Below are 25,506 nucleotides of genomic sequence, written 5' to 3'. Positions count from 1 at the left end.
GACTTTTTTGAGGGTCACATGATCAGAGGGAGCAATCTGTCATGAGGAATAAGACAAGAGTCCCAGTCTTTACTAATCAGCCCAAGATACCCTCCCTCAGAACGGGGAAGACATTGGCAGTATCCCAGTATTCACCTTGGTGAGTGTTAGAGGTTTCATTTTGTTAAACACAACTTTAGCTAATGATTTTACATTCCCCTCAAAGAAAAGTACTCTACCATGTTACCATATTTTTAAAGTAGAACATAGATAATTGACTTCTTGGATACTGTGTTAGGAAAGACAAATTTCCATCCAACAGCAGCTGTTTCTGAATTTTTAATTAAATCCAAGCCTTTGGAATTAAATATAGTTTTCTTTTGGGAAAAAGAAAAAAAAAACTAATATGGCAAAATGAGCACTGGACTTGGAGTCAGAGGATCTGGATGTTAATCACCCAACTCTGGAAATTGTTAGTTATTTGACTTTAGGCCTCAGTTGCCTCCTCTCTTTAAAAACAGAGGAGGGTATATTTTATCAATTCTACAATGTGGTCTTTAAGAGTACATAGAGAGTAAATGGAAAAGCAATTTGCAAACTCTAAAGGCTTTTATAAAATATGTTAGGAATATTGTCATTACATTTAAATTAAACTGAAGTCTGAGAAGCATTTGATACACAAATACAAAATATGGTATCCTCCATTCAAAATAAAGAAATTTTATTGTAAATACTGTAGTATGAGTTAAATTTCCTTAAAGACTTGTTTTGTTGTTATTCTATAAATTAAAAACACTGGAAGCACAACAACACATTTTTATTCCCACTGAAGTCAGTTAATGTTTAGGGCCCTATCTGATTTTCATACTACAACCTTAATGGAAATATATCCAATGTATAATTTTTAGTATTGATCCATATTTATTAAAAATTTAAGTCATACAAGTGAGTAATAGATGACTTCAGTATGATCCTATTATAATTTTATCCTTATAAAATATATCTCACTCCATTTTTAATTTTCATCTCCCTTGTTAGATTCCAAACGTCTTTAAAGATAATATCTTCAATTTTCTTAAATGAAACTATTTAAGCATTTAAGAAACTTTAAAGGTAATTTAAACCACCTCTTTTTTTCTTTTCTAGAAACTGAAAAACAAAATGTCAAGTGTGGCACATATTGGATACAATTCCACATTTTAGGAATCTAACTCCTCCCACAATTTTCCAGATAGCAACATGGTCAGGGAGGGTAAGTCCTCTACTGTCCCACAAGGCACATGCAGGTTTAAACCAGTCATTGCAATCCTACTTCTTTTGCAGTGGTTAATTTAGACATAGGCAAGAAAACAGTCCTGGTCAACACTTTGTTAGAGAGTCTATAGGAATGTTCAGGAAAATGATTTCCTCCCAAGAGTAACTTTCTCCACTCCTCCCTCCAATCCGGTTCTTCTCATATCTCTTTCTCTCCTCATTGAATTAACAAATTGACAATCAGCTTTTCCGCCACATTTATTGTTATGTAAGTTTATAAATTCCTGTGACTTATGCTGATTAAGATGAGTTATTTGTTATTCACAGCCATTCATAGAAATAGAATTTATGAGGTAGAGCAGAAAATAGTTTGTCTTATAAGGGCATAAATTCATTACTGTGGCTGGGAAAATATTTTTATTAAGTGTTTCACAAGAAGGTGCTATGTGGAGTTTGAACAACTAAAGATGAATCTATACTATACTTTTTCTACTAGAATTATATATTGTTTTCTATGTTTGGGAAATCCTCCTTCTTATAAAGCAGAGATCTTCTGCTTTGGAATACAGAAATCAATCTTAAATATTGATTTCCTCAGTCTAACTTTTTTAAAGGATTAAAGTATAGGCACATGACCTTGGGGATTATTCCAAGTTAAGAATCGGAGACTAATTGTATAAAACAGATATATAATCCATGCTTACAAAGAAGGTGTTCAAGTGAAATTGAATACAGTTTCCAGTATTGATGATGTTAGTGCGAGAATTTGGCATCTTTTACAGTATCTTCTTGATGTGACATTAAAATATAAAATATATAATTTTCATCATTTCCTTTTTGAGCTTAAATTAGTCATATATAATTCTTGTTGTTTGCAAATAAAGAGCTTTGATTGAAATATTAAATTCATTTCTGAGAGCCTAGTAGGTAAATTATTTAAAGAACTGGGATACTCAGATGAGAACCTGGTTCCTGATTTAATTTAATTGACCTCAGAGATAAACAAAAACAAAAAAGGAATAATCTCAGAATATAAATAACTTCATGCAGTTGGGAGAACAAACCATATTCACAGTCCCAGCAAGGCAGCATGACAAGTGTCTCCTAGAGATGTATAAATGACAGAAGGCCCAGGTTTGAGTGGGAAAGCACATCCCTGAGGTTATTAGAGATGCTTCCCAGACAAGATTGGAACTTTGGTTTGGATACTTTTCCAAAATCTGATTGCATAGATTTTAGTGGAGACAAAATAATCATTATGATGAAAAAAATTGAATTCAGGAAAAGGCTAATTAACAGGTTAAGAGACTTGAGTATTTTTATAAACATGAAGTAAAAACTCTAAATTGTGGGGCTGGGGATTTGGCTCAAGCAGTAGTGTGCTCGTCTGGCATGCGAGGGGTGCTGGGTTCGATCCTCGGCACCATATAAAAACAAAATGAAGATGTTGTGTTCACCAAAAACTGAAAAATAAATATTAAAAATTCTCTCTCTCTTTCTCTCTTAAAAAAAACCCACTAAATTGTGAACATTAGTTTATGACTTTTGACTGTCTTTTAATGTTAACCCCATTTCCGTCTCTAATCTATCATTCTTAGAGTATGAGGAGCTTAACCTCTGAAACTTCACTGAAAGGAACCATCACAGCATTAGCAGGATACAGTGACTATTACACTCAGAATGGTTTCCCTGTTAGTCTTTTAAAACTTGTATTTCACAGAAAGTACTCTGAGGTTACCTGGTTTGAAATTTTGGTATGCCCAGCAAACCATGCCACTCTCCATAGAAAGGGAATTTAAAAATTAGTGTCTGACAGCAAAAGAGTCATTTTATATCTACTATATCCTACTACAGGATGGCAGTTTAGAATCATAAAATCTCAGATCTGGAAAGAAACCTAAAAGTCTTCTGGCCATGGATAATAATTTTCTTTGTACCACAGTCAGTTTGGGAACTTGAAAAACTCTAGTCTCACCCAGATTCATGTATCCAGATTAAGGAACCACCTATCCATACAGAAATCTCTAGCTAAACAAACGGAGACACATAGTAGATTGTAAACAACTATTAATTGATTATATTAAGATATATAAGGAAGATAATTTTTTATTAGTTCCTGGTAACTCTTTCAATGAATGTATAAGGGGCAATATTATAAAGAAGAAGGAGGCGGAGAAGGAGAGGAAGGGGAGGAGGGGGAGAAAGGAGAAGGAGGAAGACATTGGACAAACTGCTGGAAAGTTGGAAGGTCATGGAACATTCAAGCACTCTTTTTGTTTTTAACAAAATAGAGCAGCCAAATGTAACACAGTGTAATTTTTCTTGCATGCAAAATTCATTTAGAGTACTGAGAAAACAAGCTGTGAGAGCTGCGAGATGCCTGGACTACCTTTTGCTGCTCTGGAAAAAAAAATGCATTACTGTATCAGGCAGAATTTGCTGTGGAAGAGAACAAGAGACTCCACGTGAATTCCATGACCCTCAGCAAAAGAAAATTAGTCTAGAGAGAAGGAAAAGATTATGGTGAAGATGCTAACTACATACTTCATTGCTATGGGAAGAGTTCTCTGGCAATTATTTCATTGCTAAATTTTACACACTGTTTTCAAGTGGCACATGTTTCCAAAACTTCCTGTTAGATACCCACTCAATTACTAAAGTAGAACAGAATCAACTTTAATGTATTTTTTTCAGAAGGCAATTAGTGTTGAAGGACTAAGTTCAGTTTTTTTCTACATATTTAAAGAGTATGTTGATGGAGTTTCCTAAATATAAAGTGGGAAGTAGGATGGTAAGGGGTAAAACTGCCCAAAGGTTCCCTAAAGTTGTTATCCCCTATTTACTGATACAAATTTATGAACACGAATGGATAGGAAAAGACATCATTCTTTGTCATTTCACATTTACTATTGATATCTCTACAGAATCAGAATGAATCATGGTTTACTAGGACTAGGGTGTCTCCACTAACATTAATGTGCATTTCACACTAACCCTGAACTTCCATATGCTTTCCGATGGGACTTTCAGTTTTCATAGATTCTTCCTTAGTGTATTTCCATGAAATATAAAAGGGTGATCTCATTAGTCTTCAAATCTCCCTTTATGTTACCTGAAATCAAGTTGCCCTTGCAATGTGAGAAAAACATTTTGTCTAACTGAATGTCTCCCAACAAACACTGGGCAACTGGACATTATTGCTACAACTCTCAGTGATATCAGTCTTTAAGATTAAATACACAGATATTTCTTCAGGAAGTAAACATGCCACACACATGTCTGGGCCAGGAATTCTATATCAGCACACAACTCATCTCAAAACCAACACTTCACCTTGAACTTTCTTTCTAGTGCTTGCTAGTTCTGCCCTGTTTCCCTTATGGAGGGTTCCTGCATTTGTACTTCTTTGGGGCTGCCTTGTATATCAGGTTACACGTGAACATCTGTGATCCTCAATGGTGATAAACAGAGCTCAGAAAGGATGTAATCTGTGGATTCAGTCTGAAGGTTCAGCCTGTCAGTAATATGACTCTTCTTCTTCTAATAAGACTCTTTTCCCAAACAGGTAGAGATGCAGAAGAGCTTGCAAGAAGATGAGTTCCTCTTAATCCCTCCTGCCTAAAATATATGATCTCAGTTTACATCAAATAACAATATTTGGCATGGCTTAAGTTTGTATGACATTCTCTTACCCAATTTAAAGTAAATATATTATATCTATGTAAAGCTTTCATAATAAGCATGTGGATTTGCATTTCTGTGCAATAAATATTAAATTATATTGATTTAGAATATGAGCCTGTTGACACATGATGCCTTATTAAGAGTACATGAATCCAGTTTTGGGGGGAAAGTAGTTATTTTTAAAAATTTAAAAACTGACAAAAATATAAAAATTAGACAAATTAATAAGGTAAACATCGTGCTCCATACATGTCTACATTTCAAAATATTTACTTCCAAGTAAACATATTTATCTCTTTCAACATTTGTCATTTCATATGTTGAAAACATTCAAAACAATTCCTTCTAGTGTTTTGAAATGTATAGTAAAATAATCATTATCTATAGTCACTCTGGGCAATTGTACACCAGAGTTTCTTGAACCTCACTTGGTTTAATACCCATTGATCAGACTTTACTTCTCCCTCCTCCATTGCCTGTGGTAACTACCATACTATTCTCTACTTGTACGAGATCAATTTATTTAGTTGCTAAATATGAGTGTGAAAATTCAGTATCTGTTTTTTAGTGCCTGATATTTTATTCTAAATAATGATCTCTAGTTCCATGTATGTTATTTCAAATGACAGAATTTTATCCTTTTATTAATTGAATGATATTTCTTTATGTATATGTACCACATTTTACTTACCCAGTCATGCCTCTATGGATACTTAGGTTATTTTCATATCTTTTTGATTGACAACAGTGCTGCAGCGAAGATGGGAATGTGAATATCTTTTCAACATATTGATATTATTTCTTTTGAATACATACAAAGTAATGAAATTATTTGGTCAGTTCTATTTTTTAATTTTCTGAATCTCCATACTAGCTTTATTGATTTTCATTCCCATAAACTGTGTGTAAGTGTTCCCTTTTCTCTGTCTTTAATGACACTTGTTATCTTTAATAGTTTTAATATTAGTTTTTATAGTTATCATCGTATAGGTTCTTATATATTCTGGATACCAACACACCTCTTATGGTTTGGATATGAGTTGCCCCCCACCCTCAAAGTTCCTGTGTTAATGCAAAAGGTGAAATGCTGAGATTATGAAAGATATAACCTAATCAGTGAATTAAGTTATTTAATTGATTAATAATTTGAATGAATTATTGGGTGGTAACTATAGCAGGTGGGTTGGGGCTAGAGGAAGTGGGTCATTGGGGACATGCCACAAGGATTATATATTCTGTCCCTGGCTTCTACTGCTAACTCTCTCTGCTTTGTGGCTACAATGAGGTGAGCAGATTTCCTCCACAGGGCCCTTCTTCCATGATGTTCTCCCTCACCTTAGGCCAAGAACAGTGGAGTTGGCTGACCATTGACTGAAATCTCTGAAACCATGAGCCCCAGATAAACTTTTCCTCCTCTAAATTTTTCTGGTCAGATACTTTAGTCACAGCAACAAAAAGTAGGCTGACATACCACTGACAGATGAATTCATTGCAAATATTTTCTTTCATTCTCTATGTTGCATCTGCATACTACTGTTTCTTTTGCAGTGCAAAACCTTTTTAGTGTGCTATTTTACTCTTGTTTCCTGTGCTTTGGAGTCTTGTGCAACAATTCCTTGCCTGTTTCAATGTCTGGAAGTATTTCTCCCATGTATGCTTTTTTTTCTAGAATTTTCAGGTTTTATATGTAAATATTTAATTGATTTTTCTTTTCTTTTTTTTTCTAACTGGGGAGAAAAAGGTGTCTAATTTCTTTCTCATGCTTAAGCAGTTATCCAATTTTCTTTGCATTTTTTTTTAAACACTGCCCTTTCTCCAATGTGTATTCTTGGCACCTTTGTCAACAACTACATCCAGGATCTCTATTCATTCCATTGGTCTATGTGAAGGTTTTTTATGGAAATACCATTCTGTTTTGATGAATAAATCATTGTGGTGTGTTTGAAGCCAGGTAGCAAAATGCCTCTTGCTTTGTTCTTTTTATCAAAGATGGCTTTGGCTCTTCTGAGGGTTTTGTGGTTCCATACACATTCTTGAATTGTTTTTTCTATTTCTGTGAAGAATGCAATGCCACTGGCATTTTGATAAGCGTTGCCTTGAATTTATACATCACTTTGGGAAGTATGAACATTTTAACAATATTAATTTGTCCAGTCCATTTATATAGATGTCTTTCTCCTTTTTTGTGTCCTCTTCAATTTCTTTCATCAATGTTTTATAATTTTCATTGTAGAGATCTTTCATGTCTTTGGTTACATTTATTCCTAGAATTGTTGTTATACCTGTTGTAATTGGGATTGCTTTCTTGATTTCTATTTTAGTTAATTAGCTAATGGCATATACCAATGTTACTGATTTTTGTGTTCTGATTTTGTATCCTGTATCTTTGCTGAATTCATTTGTCTGTTCCAATAGTGTTTGTTTTCTTTTGTTTGGTGTTTTTAAGGCTTTCTGTGTATAACATCATGTCACCTGCAAATTGGGACTTTGTCTTTTCCAGTTTGGCTGCCTTCTATTTATTTTTTTCTCTTGCCTAATTGCTCTGACTAGGACTTCCATTACTCTGTTGAGATAAAAAAGATAAAAGTGGGCATCCTTGGTTTTTTTTTCCATATCTTAGAAAGTCTTCAGCTTTCCCAATTCAGTATGTTGGATATTGTTTTTTCTATCTACAAATGGTCTTTATTATAGTGAAGTATGTTCCTTATTTGCCTAATTTATTTGGCACTTTTATCATGAAGACATGTTGAAGTTTTTATTTTATGTGCCAATTGAGATAAATCTATGGTTTTTGTCTTCCATTCTGCTGATGTGGTGTATCAGCCTTTTTGATTTGTATATATTGAAAAACCCTGGGATGAAACCCATCTAAAGATGGTGAATAATGCATTTATTTTTCTGTGATTTTCAGTGTGCTCACAGTTTGTTGAAAATTTTTGCAGCTGTTTTCATCAAGGATATTAGTCTTCAGTTTTCCATTGTTGTTGTGGTTTCCTTATCTTATTTTAGTATGAGGATTACACTGGCCTTTTAGAATATGTTTGGAAAAATTGCTTCCTCTTCTATTTTTTTGGAATAACTTAAGAAGAATTGGTATTATTACTTCCTTAAATGTTTGCTAGGATTCATCAGTGAAGTCATTTGATCCTGGGATTTTCTTTGATGGGAGACATGTTATTACTTAGCTCAGTTTTGCTACTTGTTCATGGTGTGTTTAGGCTATTTCTTCATGATTCTTTTTGATAAATTGTACATATCTAGGAAATTGTTTATTTCTTTCACAATATCAATTTAGTACACATATTTGTCAATAATATTCTCCAATGTTTATTCATATTTTCGTTCCTCCTCCTCCTCCTCTTCTTCCTCCTACTCCTCCTTTTGGATGTTGGGGATTGAACCCAGGGCCTTGTGCATGCAAGGTAAGCACTCTACCAACTGAGCTATATCCCCCAGCCCATAACATCTTCATTTTAATCTCAGAAGTCAGTAAATATGAGATTCTGTTCCTCCTTTGGAAAAGCACATCTCAACATGGGAGAAATGATATGCACAACATAATCCCTAGAAGGTAAGTGGCACATTTTATTACACAGATTCTATTCTATTCTATTCTATTCTATTCTATTCTATTCTATTCTATTCTATTCTATTCTATTCCATTCCACAATAGCTTTATGCCTAAGGTCTTTGAAAAAAAAGTGATCATTTTGATCTTTGTTTTAAATTATGGTTTGTTTATCTTCTAAGTAGATATTAAAAATATTTACTTTCTAATTCATTGACTCATAAAACATAAAACCTGTGAAGGATTAATCCAGTGGTGACATTTTACAATTTAGGATTTTGTATTTCTGTATTGAAAAAGAATTTTTCCAGAATGTTACAACTTAGTCATGGCTTTGACTTGAGCCAAAATCTTTGTATAGGCAAGAATATTTCTATCAATAGAGGGCTCACAAAGTGTAGGAGAATGGATGACTGTCTTGTTTAACCAATATGGGAAAGGCCAGAATGTTTAAATTTGTTGTAAAGTGCATAATTGGTAGTCATTAGAGGCAGACAAAATGCTGTGTTTTGAAGTTTTAGTCACTGGCTGCAGTATGTGATCTTTGAGGTTATTTGAATGGACTTGTAGTAGACTTTATACCTTACACTTATGCTAAAACAGTTATAAGGGTTATAAAAGACAAGCAAGAAAGACAACAACTGCTATAAGATATACACCTCTGAATAAAAAGACATTGGAAATAACCAGTCTCTTTTTAAAAAATGCTATATCTTAAAACACAAGTTGATTCATATCTGTAGATGATGCTAAATCTAGCATTGTTTCCAAATTTGCTTTTCCATGTAGCTCTAGATGCTAGAGATAAATTATGTAATTCTTTGTGCATTTTACACCTTTGGTTTGTATGTTCTTTGATATTTCTTAAATGTATGTAATTGACTTTGAGCATATAAGTGTCACTAATTTGAACAATAGGAAACACAAATATTAAAATATTTTTATAGTCCATTCATTAAATAAATCTAGACATTTGTGGCTAAAAAGCATTTGTGGTCTCATTTATTTGGAAACTCAAAACTTATAACAAGGAAACAGAAAATAATAAATATATGTGAATTTTCTCTGCAGAGTAGAAAGTTACTTGTTTTTTTAAAGAAAAAAATATTGATATAATCTTATTTGTCTACTAACTTGTTTATTTATTTATATTTCTAATAATAATTTACTAAAGTCCACCAACACTTGACAGAAATCAATAGAACCCATCTAATATTATGAAAAAATTTCAAATTTATGCAACAATAACAAAAATGGAAAGAAAAAAAACCCAGAATAGCCTATTCTCAAGAAAATTTATATTCGTAATAAACAGCATCTTTGAGGAGACCTACTTTGCTTGTTCTGGTTTATTTCTGATAACTTATGCTGTCAATAAACTATTTAGGTGGACACCACTTTAGAAAAACTCAATTCATAATAACTCACATTAAAGGTTAGGAAAATCTGATAGATTACATGCAATGTCTTATTATTTATCTTTACAAAATTACCTTTCACTTTATTTTAATGTTTATTTAGAGATAACTATCTCCTGTGTACAGAAATGAGCAGAGAAGATGAGAATATATGAAAGAGAAGTCCCTGCCAAGTTTAGTTTCACAACAAGGCATATATGGCCTTTTTGAAAGCATAATGAAAATCAATAGAAAAATGAAAACCATTTTACAAAACAGTGTATGCTTTTAACTGTATCTAACTTTCCAGGAGTTTACTTTTATTGTTTAAACATTAAAACCTATCATGAATCTCAATATATTCACAAAATAATTTTAAAGTTTATCTGATATAAAATTGAATTTAAATAACCTTTTCATAATTAAGTAATCCATATAATAGAAGTAAAAGAGTATGCCTGGGTCCTCTCTGACTCTTTATAGTCACTTGTCATCCTCCACCAATGTACTTGATGAATGAAGACATTAGTCAGGTTTGATTCACTTCCTTTGATGGATAGGTAGTCCCAAATGGGGGAATGGATGCATTTGATTCTTCCATGATGAATTTGTCTGACTCAGAACCTAAGAGTCAGACTCTATTATTCATATCATGCCTGTCCTCTCTCTCTTAGGATATAACTGACATTGTTTAGAAGCTATAAAATTATTACAAAAGATTCTTAATGAGATTTTAAGAAATGTGTAATTTGTTGTGTGATTGTGTTTGTATTCTTTAGAAGGATTGTGCATTTCAAGATGCCAACATTTCTGTAATCTGTTTATGAGGGTAGATGCGTTGGGATGATGGCAGCAAGCTATCCATCATGGTTTCCCTGCAGAAATTTTGGATACTGGAAAGCATAACAGAATCAGAGTCATGAAACTTGGATCCTCTGCACAATGGGGAGAATTATTTAATCTTAGTGAAACAGAAATGATATCTTCCTTGCTTTCATGAGAGTGCTCTTACTAGGGCAATTTAAAATAATAATTTAAAATAAAAAGTGATATATGAACTTAAAACACTCACTAAATGAATTTTAGGCATAATTATTATTTTTAAAGATTTTAGAGATGAAATTAAATCAAGGGTGAGATTATTGAGGACAAGCAAAGTAGCCCTTGCCATAGATCAAGGGCCCAATTAAATGACTGAATTTAATTTAATTTGAAATTAAAGGACTTAATTTGATCCAGAAGAGGAAAAATACTGGTTTCTAAGTTTGAATTTCTGAACTCTGATGTCAACTCTGTAACCTGGAAAAGTTTAATGTCTATAACTCATTGTTTCAAAAATACAAAGAGATTAAGCCAACTAATTTTTAGTTATACTTCTAGGGTTTTGACAACAAAACGTCTAGCTCTCACTCCAGATAATTTATATATCACATTATTAATGCAGGCATTTTATTTTTATATTTCTCTTCTCTACTATCCTCTTCTGAATTATATAAATATTAGTTTCTAAATCCAAACGTAACATATAGATATGAAAGAAATTTAAGTTGATACACTTCAACCATTATTGTTTTTAGTCTAAGTGTAATTCAATAAAGTACTGAGAGATTAAATCACTTGCCTAAAATGACAAAGTTACTAAGTGCCTGAGTATAGTGTATTTGTACTCTATGAATATTTCTCAATCATGGAGGAAAATTTATGATAATTAAGTAATCATTATTCAGGTATCATACAAATGCATTTTTAAAAATGTCTCTAAATTGTTTAGCCCAAATATGTTGTACCCTTATGATATTTTAATTTCAAAGATCTCTGGCTTGCCATTTAAAATCTCTTCAGCATTTCTAAACAAATTGATCCTCAGGTCTGCAATTTAAATGAGCTTCTCTTCCATTGAAAAGAGGGTTCAGAAGAAAGAGCATAGGTTAACTAAGATCATGTCCCATTATGTACATATTGAAGAACTATCTCTAGATTACACTGAATGTCAGCTTTATTTTCTTTAGTGATAGATCTTAATAGTCAATGGAAAAACCAGAATGCGTTGCAAATGTGCTGAGTTTCTGACTTTACTTTTTGAGAAAAAATCATGATATGCATCTTGACAATCAGATGAAATTTCAGGAAATCTATAATGGAAAACTCACAATAAGAGTTTTAAAGACAACTGAGCTCATGGAAGAGTAGAATGAAGGTTACCGGAGGGTGGGAAGGGTAGGGGAGTTGGAAGATAGGGAGAGAATGATTAGTGTGTAACAAAAGAGCTACATAGAGGAATAAGTTCTGGTATATTGTTACACTAAAGGGCAATTACAGTTGACAATATTGTACAATATAAAACAAAATAGATAGAGAAAAAGATTTTAAATGTTCTCATTACAAAGAAATGGTGTTTGAGGTGATTTAAATATCCTGAGTTGATCAATACATAATATATACCAAAATATTATAGAGTACCCCATAAATATGTAAAATCATTATCTGTACATTAAAATACAAATGACTTAATTTTAAAAGTTTCACAGATATCTGGGCATCTTTTTATTATGGTAATTCACCTTAATTCAATTTTGTGCTTGTAAGCAGAGAGGACAAGCTTATAGACCTATCGAATGTAGAATCCCAGCTCTCTATAATAATTTTTCGAAAACAGTTGTAGTTACCTTATATCCTTGCTGTGGCTCTGTTATCTCTCTCCTTTTCATTCTCTTTCCCTTTTTAAGTTCCTGTATTGATTCTACCCTCATTCAATGAACTGTATTTATGTCGCTCAAGCCCTTGAAAAATTCATTTATTCCCATTCTTAGGAAAGGAAAAAGTTCTCAATTTTTGGAACTCAAACCATTTTGTTCTTGTACTTTATTCCTAAAAAAAAAGTCTTCATGACTATCTTGGACTTCATTTAACTTTTTTGACAGATAAATATAAAATGCATGATTAATACGTAAGGACATAACAGTTAAAATGTGTTAAAGTATTTCAAACCTTTGAAAAGGGACAAAGTATAATAGAAAGAACATGCAGTTACTAAATATCTTACTAAATATCTATTTGGAGAAAAAAGCATTACTTTTTTCCCTACTTGTGCACATTGCCTTTTACCTTTCTCTAAGTGAAAACTTATGAATTGCATTCAATCTTCGTAATTTATTTATTTTTGCCTTGCATATCCTTCAACCAAATATAATAATATTTTGTGTGTTCTTAACAATATGTGGAAATGTCATTTTACTGCATTCTTTTCATTATGTTGCTTTTTTGGCTCAGTTTATGTTTGTGATATTCATCCTCATTTTTACTTCATTCCCTCACTTCATAAACTTTATAGTATCTCATATATCTATACCTCAAGTTATTTATCATCTCTCTTCTTAATAGCATTTATTTTCATTATCACGTTAGGCTGTTGCATTAATTTTATTTGGAGTTCTATACATGTTTATATGTATATGCTCAAGTCTCTCTAGAGAGAAATTGCTACACCATAAACTCTAAATATATTCAACTTTTTAAGCATGCCAAAATTTTCAATAAAGTTATATCTGAATTGTAGTGTATGAGTATACACTGTTCCACATTCTCAAGAACACGTTGTTTTGCCCCATTGTTCATTCAGCATACCAGTTTGCTGAATAAAAATGCATTTAATTCCTGTTTCGTTTCAGCATCATATAACATGCATGTTGGCCATCCCAGTTCATTTTATATGCAGCTAATAGTTAATATTTGTTCTGCTTTTCCAGGTCATTTCCTTTTCTTAGTGATCTATAGGAGAATTTATATAATCAGAACATTAATCCTGTGCTAATCTAAGTGTGGAAAATATCTTGTCTCACTGTTGTTTATTTTAAAAATGTTTATTAAATATATTCACATACAGGAAACATTATCATATATTCTAATATGTCAATTATTTTCTTTCTTTTTTGTGTATTTTGAATCTTGTTAGTTGAATCATAATTTTAATATTTGTATAGTTACCCCAAACACATTAGATTTTTAATACAATGGGAATTGAATTTTTAATGCAATTGGAATTGAATTTTTGAAAATAGAGATCAACTTACTTTTCTGTACTAACAATTAATTGATGAAAAACTATTTATAAAATACTTCTACTTTTCCCTAATGATCTCAAATTACACTGTTTACATTTATCATTTTCTCCCTTATTCTTGTATCTATCTTACATTTTTGCATTTTCCTTATATGTTTTTTCATCCTTTTCACAGAATTATAATAAAATTTTAGTGTAAATTCATTTTTGTTTCTTTTTTAAAAAATCATTTAATTGTTCTAATCCGTTATACATGACAGCAGAATGCTCTTTGATTCATTGTAGACACATGAAGCAGAATTTTTCATTTTTCTGGTTATATCCATAGTAGGATCACACCATTCATGCAATCATTCATATACCTAGGGTAATGATGACCATCTCATTCCCCCATCTTTTCAACTTCCATGCTGCCCCTCCCCTCCCCTTTTCTCAATCAAAATTTTCTCCACTCACCCCACGCAACTCCCCAACCCCATTTTGGATTAGTATCCACTTATCAAAGAAAACATTCAGCCTTTGGTTTTTTGGGATTAGTTTACTTTGCTTAGCATGATATTCTCTAACTCCATTCATTTGCCTGCAATTGTCATAATTTTATTCTCTTTTATTGCTGATAATACTTCATTGTGTGTATATATAAAACAGTTTCATTATGCATTCATCCATTGAAAGGCATCTATCCAGGTTGGTTTCATAATTTGGTTATTGTGAATTGTGCTGCTATAAACATTGATGTGGCTGTGTCACTGTAGCATGCTGTTTTTAAGTCCTTTGGATATAAACCGAGGAATGGGATAGCTGGGTCAAATGGTAGTTCCATTCCAAGTTTTCTAAGGAATCTCCATAGGGCTTTGCAGATTGGCTACAACAATTTGCAGTTCCACCAGCAATGTAGGAGTGTACATTTCCCCCACATCCTTGCCAAAACTTATAGTTGCTTGTATTCTTGATAACTGCCATTTAAACTGGCATGAGGTGAAATGTTAGAGTAGTTTTGATTTACGCTTCTTTTTTTTTTTTAAGAGAGAGAGAGAGAGAATTTTTAATATTTATTTTTTAGTTCTCGGCAGACACAACATCTTTGTTTGTATGTGGTGCTGAGGATCGAACCCGGGCCGCACGAACGCCAGGCGAGCGCGCTACCACTTGAGCCACATCCCCAGCCCGATTTACGCTTCTATTTACTAGAGATGTCGAACATTTTTTTCATATACTTATTGATCAATTGTGTATCTTCTTCAGCTCCTTAGCCCAATTGTTGATTGGATTGTTTGGTCTTTTTGGTGTTTTTTAAGTTCTTTAAATCCTGGAAATTAGTGCTCTATCTGATGTGTATGTGGCAAAAATTCACTTCCAAAATGTAGGCTGTCTGTTCACCTCATTGATTATTCTTTTGCTGAGAAGAGGCTTTTTAGTTTGAATCTATCCCATTTATTGAGCCTTGATTTTATTCCTGTGCTTTAGGAATCTTGTTAAGGAAGTCAGGCCCTAATTTGACATGATAAAAGATTTGGGCCTACTTTTTCTTCTATTAGGCATAGGTTCTCTGATCTAATTCCTAGGTCCTTGAGCCACTTTGAATTGAGTTTTGTGCATAATAAGAGAGGGGTTTAGTTTGATTTTGCTGTGCATGGATTTCTAGTTTTTCCAGCACCAAATGTTGAAGAAGCTATCTTTTATCCAATGTTTGTTTTTGGAGCCTTTGTCTAGTAACTGTCTTTATGTAGGTTTATGTATGTATGTATGTATGTATGTATGTATGTATGTCTTTATGTAGGTTTATGTATGTATGTAGTAACTGTCTTTATGTAGGTTTGTCTCTGTGTCTTCTATTCTGTACCCATTAGTCTACACGTCTATTGTAGTGCCAACACCATGATGTTTTTGTTACTATAGCTTTGTAGTATAGTTTCAGGTCTGGTATTGTGATGCTTCCTACTTCACTCTTCTTGCTAAGGATTGCTTTAGCTATTCTGGGTCTCTTATTTTTTTCAAATGAATTTCATGATTACTTTTTCTATATCTACAAGAATGATATTGGGATTTTAATTGGAATCACATTGAATCTCTATAGTTCTTGGGATAGTATGACCATTTTGACAATATTAATTGTGCCTATCCAGGAGCATAGGAGATCTTTCCATCTTCTAAGGTCTTCTTCAATTTCTTTCTTTAGGGTTCTGTAATTTTTATTGTAGAGGTCTTTCACCTCTTTTGTTAACTTGATTCTGACATCCCAAAATAGCAGACCTTAAACTATTTTTTTTTTTGAGGCAATTGTGAATGGGGTAGTTTTCCTAGTTTCTCTTTCAGAGTATATATCACTTGTGTATAGAATTGCATTTGACTTATCAGTATTTATTTTATATCCTGCTACTTTCCTGAATAAATTTATTAATTCTAAAGGGTTTCTGGTGGAAATTTTTGGTTCCTCCAAGTACAGAATCATGTTATCAGCAAAAAATGATAGTTTGAGTTATTCTTTTCCTATTCACATCCCTTTAATTTCTTTCATCTAATTATTCTGGCTAAAATTTCAAGGACTGTGTTGAATAGAAGTAGTGAAAGAGGGAATCCCTGTCTCGTTCCAGGTATTAGAGGGAATGTTTCCAATTTTTCTCCATTTAGAATGATGTTGACCTTGGGTATAGTATAGATAGCTTTTACAATGTTGAGGTATATTCCTACTATCCCTAGTTTTTCTAGTGTTTTGAACATGAAAGTTTGCTTTATTTTGTCAAATGTTTTCTCTATATCACTTGATATAATCATGATTCTTATCTTTAAGTCTGCTGATGTGATGAATCACATTTATTGATTTCTGTATGTCGAGCCAACCATGCTTCCTTGAAATGAACCCCACTTGATCATGATGCACAATTTTTAAAATATGTTTTTATGTGCAATTTTCCAGAATTTTATTAAGAATTTTTGCATCTATGTTCATGAGAGATATTGGTCTGAAATTTTTTTCCTTGATGTGTCTCTGTCTGATTTTGGTATCAGGATGATACTAGCCTCATAGAATGTGTTTGGAAGGGTTCCCTCCTTTTTTATTTACCTTGACTTGGCTTCTCAATTGATAGGTCTTTCCTTTAGTGTAGTTCCTCACTTTGCAGATTTTCATTGTTGTTTTTCATTTTCTCCTCATGAAATATTTTGCCAAAAATGTTCTGTAATGCAGGCTTTCTCACTGTAAATTCTTTTAAGTTTTGTTTATCATGGAAAGTTTTAATTTTGTCATCAACTCTAAAGCTTAATTTAATTTTGCTAGATATAAGATTCTTGATTGACACCCATTTTCTTTCAGAGTTTGGTTTATGTTGTTCCAAGATCTCCTGGCCTTGAAGGTCTAGGTTGAAAAAAATCTGCTGAGATCCAAGTTGGTCTCCCCCTATATGTAATCTGATTCTTCTCTCCTAAGGCCTTAAAATTCTATCTTAATTCTGTATGCTAGTCATTTTTATTATAATGTGACTTGGTGTAGATCTGTTATAAATTTGTACATTTGATGTCCTATAAACCTCTTATATTTGGTTTTCCAATTAATTCTTCAAGTTTGGGAAATTTTCTGATATTATTTTATTGAAGAGATTGTACATACTTTGATTTGAAACTGTGTGCCTTCCTCTATTACAATAAATCTTAGATTTGGTTTTTTAATGTTATTCCGTAATTCTTTTATGTTCTGTTCATGGTTTCTTACCATCTTCACTGTGTGGTCAACTTTATTTTCCAGATTGTATATTTTGTCTTCATTGTCTGAGGTTCTAACTTCCAAATGATCTAGTCTGTTGGTGATGCTTTCTATTGAGTTTCTTTTATTTCAAGGATTTCTGTTTGTTTGTTTATTTATTTATTTACTTACTGATTTATTTTTTCAAAATCTCTTTCTTATAGTAATTTTTTGCTACCTGTATTTTCTCTCTAATCTCTTTGTTGGTGTGATCAATAGTTGTTTGTATTTGCTCTCTTAGGTCAATCTTTAATTCACAGATCATTTTTATTATGTACATTCTCAAATCTTTCTCTGTATTTTATTTACCATGCTGTCAATGGATTCTATTATTATAGTATCTTGGTTTGTTTGGGGCATTTTCTTCCCTTATTTCTAATGTTGTCTGTGTCTTCCTCTCTGGTAATGTGGATATGAAGTATTGCAATTTCTACCCTTTAATCTTGTAGTGTCCCTGTAGGTTATGAATATCTCATCTTTAAGTGGGAGATCAATGTTTATAGCACCCAATGCAACTAATATGCAGTCATATGTTAATTAGCTTCTATTTAGAGTTTTACCGCTATAAGCAGAAATTACGTGTATGGTTATCTTCTACCATGTAGCCAGTGTATGGTTATCTTCTACCATGTAGCCAGTGTATGGTTATCTTCTACCATGTAGCCAGTAGATTTACATAAGGGTTTACAGTTTCTAGTGGTGAACAGAGGGGGGTGGGTAGGATGTGAAAATACAGAGGTATTGGATTATAGGATGAGTGAAAGGGGAATCAAAAGAAGTTGACTATTAGGAGAAAAGAGAGAGAGAGAGAGAGAGAGGGATGACCCCATACAAGGCTCCCTGTTGCCTCTACAACAAGATGGTGACTCTTATTACACTTACTAGGGATACCTCTGTTGCAGCTGGGCCCACGGGGATCTTGGTGATAGTCTTTCATATCCTGGTTGTTGTCCCTAGATGGAAGCAGCCATGTTCTTAGTTTCTAGCAGCAGTAGCATCAACCCTGTAAGCACCTTGCTGTTGGCTTCCAGGCCTCAGTTGGTGTCCCAAGATGAAATCTTCCCCAACTAAAGGTGGCAGTGGTTGCAGCAGAGGTGAATCAAGATGTCATGGAGGTGTCCCAAGATGGAGGCAACTGCTTTTGGAGATGGGGTTGGAAGGATAGGTTGTGCAATGGCATTGGGCAGCCTGTTCAGTGATGGTGCACTGTGGTGTGCAGTGCTGCAATGGGCAGCTGCGCCTCGGCCCTGTCCATTGTCCCATGGTGGAGATTACAGCATGGGGCAGTCTATGGAGATGGCTGCAGTTTCCCAAGATAGAGGTGGTGTGGTTGTTTGTGGATATCCACCTTGGTGGATAAGGAACCACAGCACATGGTGTTCCTCTCCACACAGGTGTAGTGTTCCTGTCTTTGTGGATGCAGGGGTTGTGGTCTGGGCCTTATTTTCAATTTTTTTTTTTATTTCTTTTCTTTTCTTTATCTTTCTTTTTAATTTTTTCTTTTGAATGATTATAAGCTCTCTGAAAAGTTTCCATAATAGTACAGAATTCATGTATGTTTTAAACAACATCCCTTGATAACATTTTTAATAGGCAAAGTAAATGGTCAAAACTAGAATAATAGTTGTGATACTATTAACCTTTTACAAATTAACTGGTTTTTACCCTAGTGGTCTTTTTCTTTTCCAAGATCTAATCTAGTATCTTATATCACATCTGGTTGTATCCTCTTCTTCTTCTCCAGTCTGTTACTTGTCCTTCATTTCTCAATATTTTCCTTGTATTTTATGAACTTGGCATTTTTTATGGGCTCAAAGCAGATATTTTGCAAAGTGTTTTTCAATTTAATTTTGTCTGATTTTAACCAAGTTCTACCACATATTTAAAGAACCTTAGTCAAATTCCCCCTCACAAAAAGAAGGAACACTGCCAAACATTCTCACCCTAATACCAAAACCAGATAAAACACCAAAAGGAAATGGGAAAATTAAATTATAGGCAAACAACTCTGATGAATATAAATGGAAAAACTCTCAAAAAATAGCAACTTAATTTAAGAGCTCACTAAAAGTATGATGCATCATGATCAAGTGATTTCTTCCTGAGATGCAATGATAGTTAATATATGATATTTAATGTCATCACATACTATAGTAACAGACTGAAGGAAACTACACATGATCATCTCAATAGATGAGAAAATGCATTTAACAAAATCTAATGCCCTTTCATGATAAAAACTCTCAACAAATTAAGTTTAGAAGGAACTTATCTCAACAAAATAAAGGACTATATAGTTAAATCCCACAGTTCTCATACTCAATGTTCAAAAACTGGTAACTTTTCTTTCAAAGCCTTGAACAAGCAAAGATGCCCACTGTCTCCACTTCTATTCAATATCGTACAAAATTCTTAGCTAGAGAAATTAGAGAAGAAAAAGAAATAAATGTCATTCTGGATAGAAAAGAAGACATAAATTTCTGTTTGTAGAAGACATATTGTATATATAGTAACCCTAAACACTTGATATGTGTGCATGTGCATGCACACACACTCTCTCTCACACACACTACCTATTAGACTAGTAAGTAAATTCAGGAATATAATAAGATAAAAAAAATAATGGACAAAATAAATTGCACTGACAATGAACTATCAAAAAAGTAAACAAAATAACCTTATTTTCATTAACATTGAAACTTATAATGTGCTTATGAATGAACTTAACTAAAGGCATGAAAGACTTGTATACTGACAACTATTTTAACTTTTTTTTTTTTTACATTTTGTTTACAACTCTTTAACATTTGAGAAAGTAGTCTTGTGTGAGAAGAACAAAGCTGGAGGTGTCATACTTCCTGATTTTAACATATATCACAAAGCTACAGAAATGTAGTATGGTAGTGACATAAAAACCAGTGTAGAGACAAAAGGAACACATTGGAAGATCCAGGAATAAATACACCACATACAGTCAACTAATCTTTGGCAAGGGTGCCCAAAAAACAATACATGGAAAAGACAATCTTTTCAATAAATGGTCTTCAGAAACTTAAAGTCCACATGTATATAAAAAAAAAAGTGAGACCAAATTCTCACTTTACAATGTACACAAAATTCAATTCAAAATGGAATAAAAACCTGAATTTAGGAGATGAAATATTAAAACTAAAAGATATATAGAGAAAATCTTAATATTGGCTTTAGCAGTAATGTCTTGAAAATGATCCCCAAAATACAAATAAAGTGAAAATAGGCAAATGTGATTGCATCAAATTAAAAAGTGTCTGCATGCTAAAGGGACTGATTAACTTAATTTTTTTTCTTTCCTTATTTATTTATTTATTTTATTAGTTGCTCAAGACAATACAATGATCTTGACATATCATACATTTGATGCAAATAGGGTATGAATTCTCATTTTTCCACGTGTACAAATTGCAGGATCACATTGTTTATACATCCATGTGTATACATAAAGCAATCTTAGTGTCAGTTGTATTCTGCTGCCCTCCCTATCAATTAATTAACTTAATTAATTTTTGAGTCAAAATTGTAACAGATTTAGAGAAAGAAAAGAACACTTCCCCTATATATATTAGAGAGTGCAGGAATGATTTCTTGGAAACAATGCCTTTCCTTGGTAGGCCCCATGCCAAGAAGAGATAGAATAAGGATAGAATTTTTAAAACCATAAGAGAGAAAAATCAGATTATGTATATGGGGAGACCAATTTAGATCTCAGCAGATTTTTCAACAAGACCTTCAAGGCCAGGAGATCTTGGAACAACATAAATTAAGCATTGAAGGAAAATGGATGCCAACCAAGAATCTTATAGCTGGCAAAATTAAGCTTTAGAGTAGATGACAAAATTAAAACCTTCCATGATAAACAAAACTCAAAAGAATTTACAGCAAGAAAGCCCGCATTACAGAATATTTTTGGCAAAATTGAAGAAAATATTTGGAAACCATATATCTGACTAAGGATTAATATCCAAAATATGTAAGAATTTTCTACAACTCAGTAGCAAAACAATAAATAAAAAATAATAATCTGATTTTCAAATGGACAAAGGAGCTGCACAGATATATGTCCAAAGAAGGCATCACTAAAAGGCATTTGAAGAAGTGCTCAGTATCACCAATTATGAGGGAAATATAAACCAAAACCATAATAAGAATTATTTCATATCTGTTAAGATGGCTAGCATTAAAAAAAATTAAAGATTATAAATGTCAGTTAGAATATGGACTAAAGGGTCCTCTGATACCATTATCGGGATATAAATTATACAGACACTATAGAAAACAATATGGAGACCCCTCAAAATAATAAAAATATAATTACCACATGAATCAGCAAACCCATATCTGGGTATATATATCCTAAAGAATTGAAATGGATATCTCAAAGAGATGTCCACACTCATGTTCTTGCATTCATTACAGCATTACTTATAATAGTCAACCACTCATTAATGAATTATTGAATTTAAAACTACAGTCTACAAATACACTAGAGGATTATTCAGCTTTTTAAAAGAAGACAACCTTTCATTTGTGGCAACATGAATGAACCTTGAGGAGATTATCTTAAGTAAAATAGCCAGACAAAAAGAGACAAGCACTGCATAACACCCTTTATGTGAAGGTTCTAAAATAGTCCAACTCATAAAAGCAGAGCAGAGCCTGGTTGTAATCAAGGGTGGGGATGGAAGTGCAATATAGAGATGTATTGGTTAAAGGGTAAAATGTTTCAGTGTTATGAGTAAGTTCTAGGGAACATTATAGAGTCTATAGTCAATATTATATGTCATAGATTTGCTGAGAACATATGTTCTATTAAGTATTCTTATCACAATAATTCTAGTAAATTAAATAAATGAAAGGAAAATTTTAGAGGCAAAAAATACGTTTATGGTGTAGAGAGTGGCGATGATTTCCCAAATGTTTGTAAAGTTTATTCATAATCTCATTACTGTGAATATATTAAGTACATATTGCTTTTTATGTTCATTATGTCTCAATACACTATTATTAAAAAGATGCTAATTGTATATTTTTCATAGGTACCCTTTATAAAAGTTTAAATCTTCCCTTCTCAAGAGTTTTTCTCTCAAGTGAATGTTGAAATTTGACAAACTCTTATTTATTTAAAAAAATTATCTGACTTTTAGCTTTTATTCTGTCAGTGAATCAAAGTATATGGATTTCAATTTTCACCTGTCAAACCAATTAGCATTCTTAGGATGTACCTCAATTCTCATTATTTATTATTCTATTTATAGGTTGCTGGATTTTTTTTTAATTTTTATTTTTTTGACATGGGAGAATCAAACCCCAAGGTGCTTGCTTTACCATTGAGCCACATCCACAGCATTTTTTACTTTTTATTTTGAGACAGGGTCTTGCTAAGTTGCTGAGGGTATTGCTAAGAGATCCAAGCTGACCTTAAAATTATGATTCTCCTGCCACAGACTCCTGAGTTGTTGGGATTACAGGTTTGTGACACTTTCCCCAGCTATTACTGGATTCTACCTGGTCAAATTGTGTTAAGGACCCAGAAATAAACTCAGCGATACAATCAACTAATCTTTGACAAGAGTGCCAAGAATACACCATAGGGAAAGGATAATGTTTTAAATAAATGGTCAGAAGAAAACTAAATAGCCCATACAAAGAAAAATGATATTGAACCTCTATTTTACAATATTCACAAAATTTACCTCAAAATGAATTAAAGACCTGAATGATGAAACCATAAAACTTATGAATGATATTACTATATACAAACCCTATGGCTTTGTCTTAATTTGCTTTGGGAGTTATTCTGATTTCATATGATGGTTTCAAAAGTTGCTCCTTTTGTCTTCTGATGGAGTTTGAGAAATAAAACAATTCCTTCTATCCTAAGTAGTTGTTATTAGTCATCAATGAAGCTATCTGAACCAATAGTATTCATGGTAGATGGTTTCATACTAATAAATTATAATGACATATAATTATAATGATTTTATATTTCTTTGTGTGCATTGATTATGTCTTTCATTAATCTGAATTGTCAAATTTATTAGTACAGAGTAGTCTGTCGCAAGCCATCCATGGGTTGTGTGTGGACCACGGGACATTAAGCATAGTGGGTTGAAACATCTGGTGTCTGGGAATGACCTCTGGTCAATTGCCCTGACACATTGTGAATTTCTATCCCACTCTGCCATGTCCCACACAGCACCTGAGATGGGTATGACCTGCCAAGATGCCAATCAACCTGCTGACTGCCAAGTATCAGGAAGCAAGACTCCGCCCTCAAAACCTTATCCCTTCATTTGATGTACCCCCTTAAAAAAACTACTGGAGACATCTTTTCTTTGTCTAGTTCCAGCTCTTGTGTAGACTGGATCTAGCAGGGGCTACACTTTTGTAAATACATTTCTGACGTTTTGTCTCTTGTTCTTCACTAATTATTTTAGGTTTTAAGTTTTCAGGTGGCTTACACCCTCCTCACCAGGAGGTAGAACCCCCAATGAGACAGGGGCCATCGTTTCCTATATGATAGCACCCAACATGGGCCTGATCCAGGAGTAAATTCAAAGTTACAGAGAACATCCCCACATTCAGGAGATAGAAATTAAGTTAAGCCACACCCACCTCAAAGTACTAGATGGTGCACCAGAATCTAGAGAGAGAATAGTGAAGTGGAGAAGTTCATTTTGATACCCTGATATATAAAATCAGAGCAAAAAATCTTCCAGGAAAAAAAGTCCATCCACTTATAATCCTTATTAAAATAGAAAATAGGGGAGAAGGACACATCTTCTACTGCTTTCAGGACTGCTTGAGCAATTTAAACTGAGAGGGCAAATTCCCTGCTGCAGTCACCGCCCACTACAGTAGAGAAATCTAACTTAAAAGCATAGCCCAGCTGAAGCCTAATCACACAAATTTAAAATGCTGGGACAGACAAATGGCTCTTACTGCAAATTCAGGCAAGGTTTCTAACCTATACAAGGTGTTATTGTCTATTAGGAATGCTGGGGGGGGTGGGAAGATGGCAATTCTAATTAACTTAGCCACCAAATGCAACCTAGTGTGACTTATCCTGACCCATGATTGGTCCCTTGCTAGCTAAAGCCTGCCTTTGGGTGGGAAATTATTTGTTGTGGATGGAACAGCAGAGCCCAGCCTGGCAGAATCCCACAAAAGCTGCTGGTATTCTAACTTCAGATGCCTGAAGGTGGGAAACAATTAAGGCAGGACAGTGCACAGGGTGGAGACCCCAGGGCCACAGGCAGAATTTTGGGTCATATGGAAAACATGGGGAAATGGCTCTGACCATGTGGCAGCAGCAACATGGTGGATTTATTCCCTTTGGGCTTTTTCCAAGCCCAGCCTCCAGGCTTGGCCTTTCTAAACAAAGCCCCCTTTCTCACTTCCTTTCAGTCCCTCCCACCATCATTGCTTGGGCAGGCCTTCCAACCCTGCTCTCCAGCTTTGCAGAGCCTGCATCACACAGCCCTGATGTCTCTCATAGGCAAACACCGGGCAGCAAAACCTTTCTTTCACGATTCTGAATAAATATTAAATTTCTTTATAGGCAAAATCTGAATCAGTGAGCTGTTTTGTCTTTGGCAACAAATTTTTCCCATGTTAAGTTACATAAACTAATTTGTAATTCTATCTACAGTTCTCTCCAAGAAACTTAATTTCTACAGCCGCAATACTAAGAAAGGGTTATAAAAATTATTGCATTGACAAAAGATATTCTACTTATGTTTTCTCACACACTATTGTTTTTAGGGATATAAAGATAAATTTGACCATT

This window comes from Urocitellus parryii, chromosome 2, assembly GCF_045843805.1.
Source record: "Urocitellus parryii isolate mUroPar1 chromosome 2, mUroPar1.hap1, whole genome shotgun sequence".
In the NCBI taxonomy this organism is placed as follows: Eukaryota; Metazoa; Chordata; class Mammalia; order Rodentia; family Sciuridae; genus Urocitellus; species Urocitellus parryii.
The sequence above is the reverse complement of the archived record's forward strand: the minus strand, read 5'-3'. Positions refer to the sequence as shown.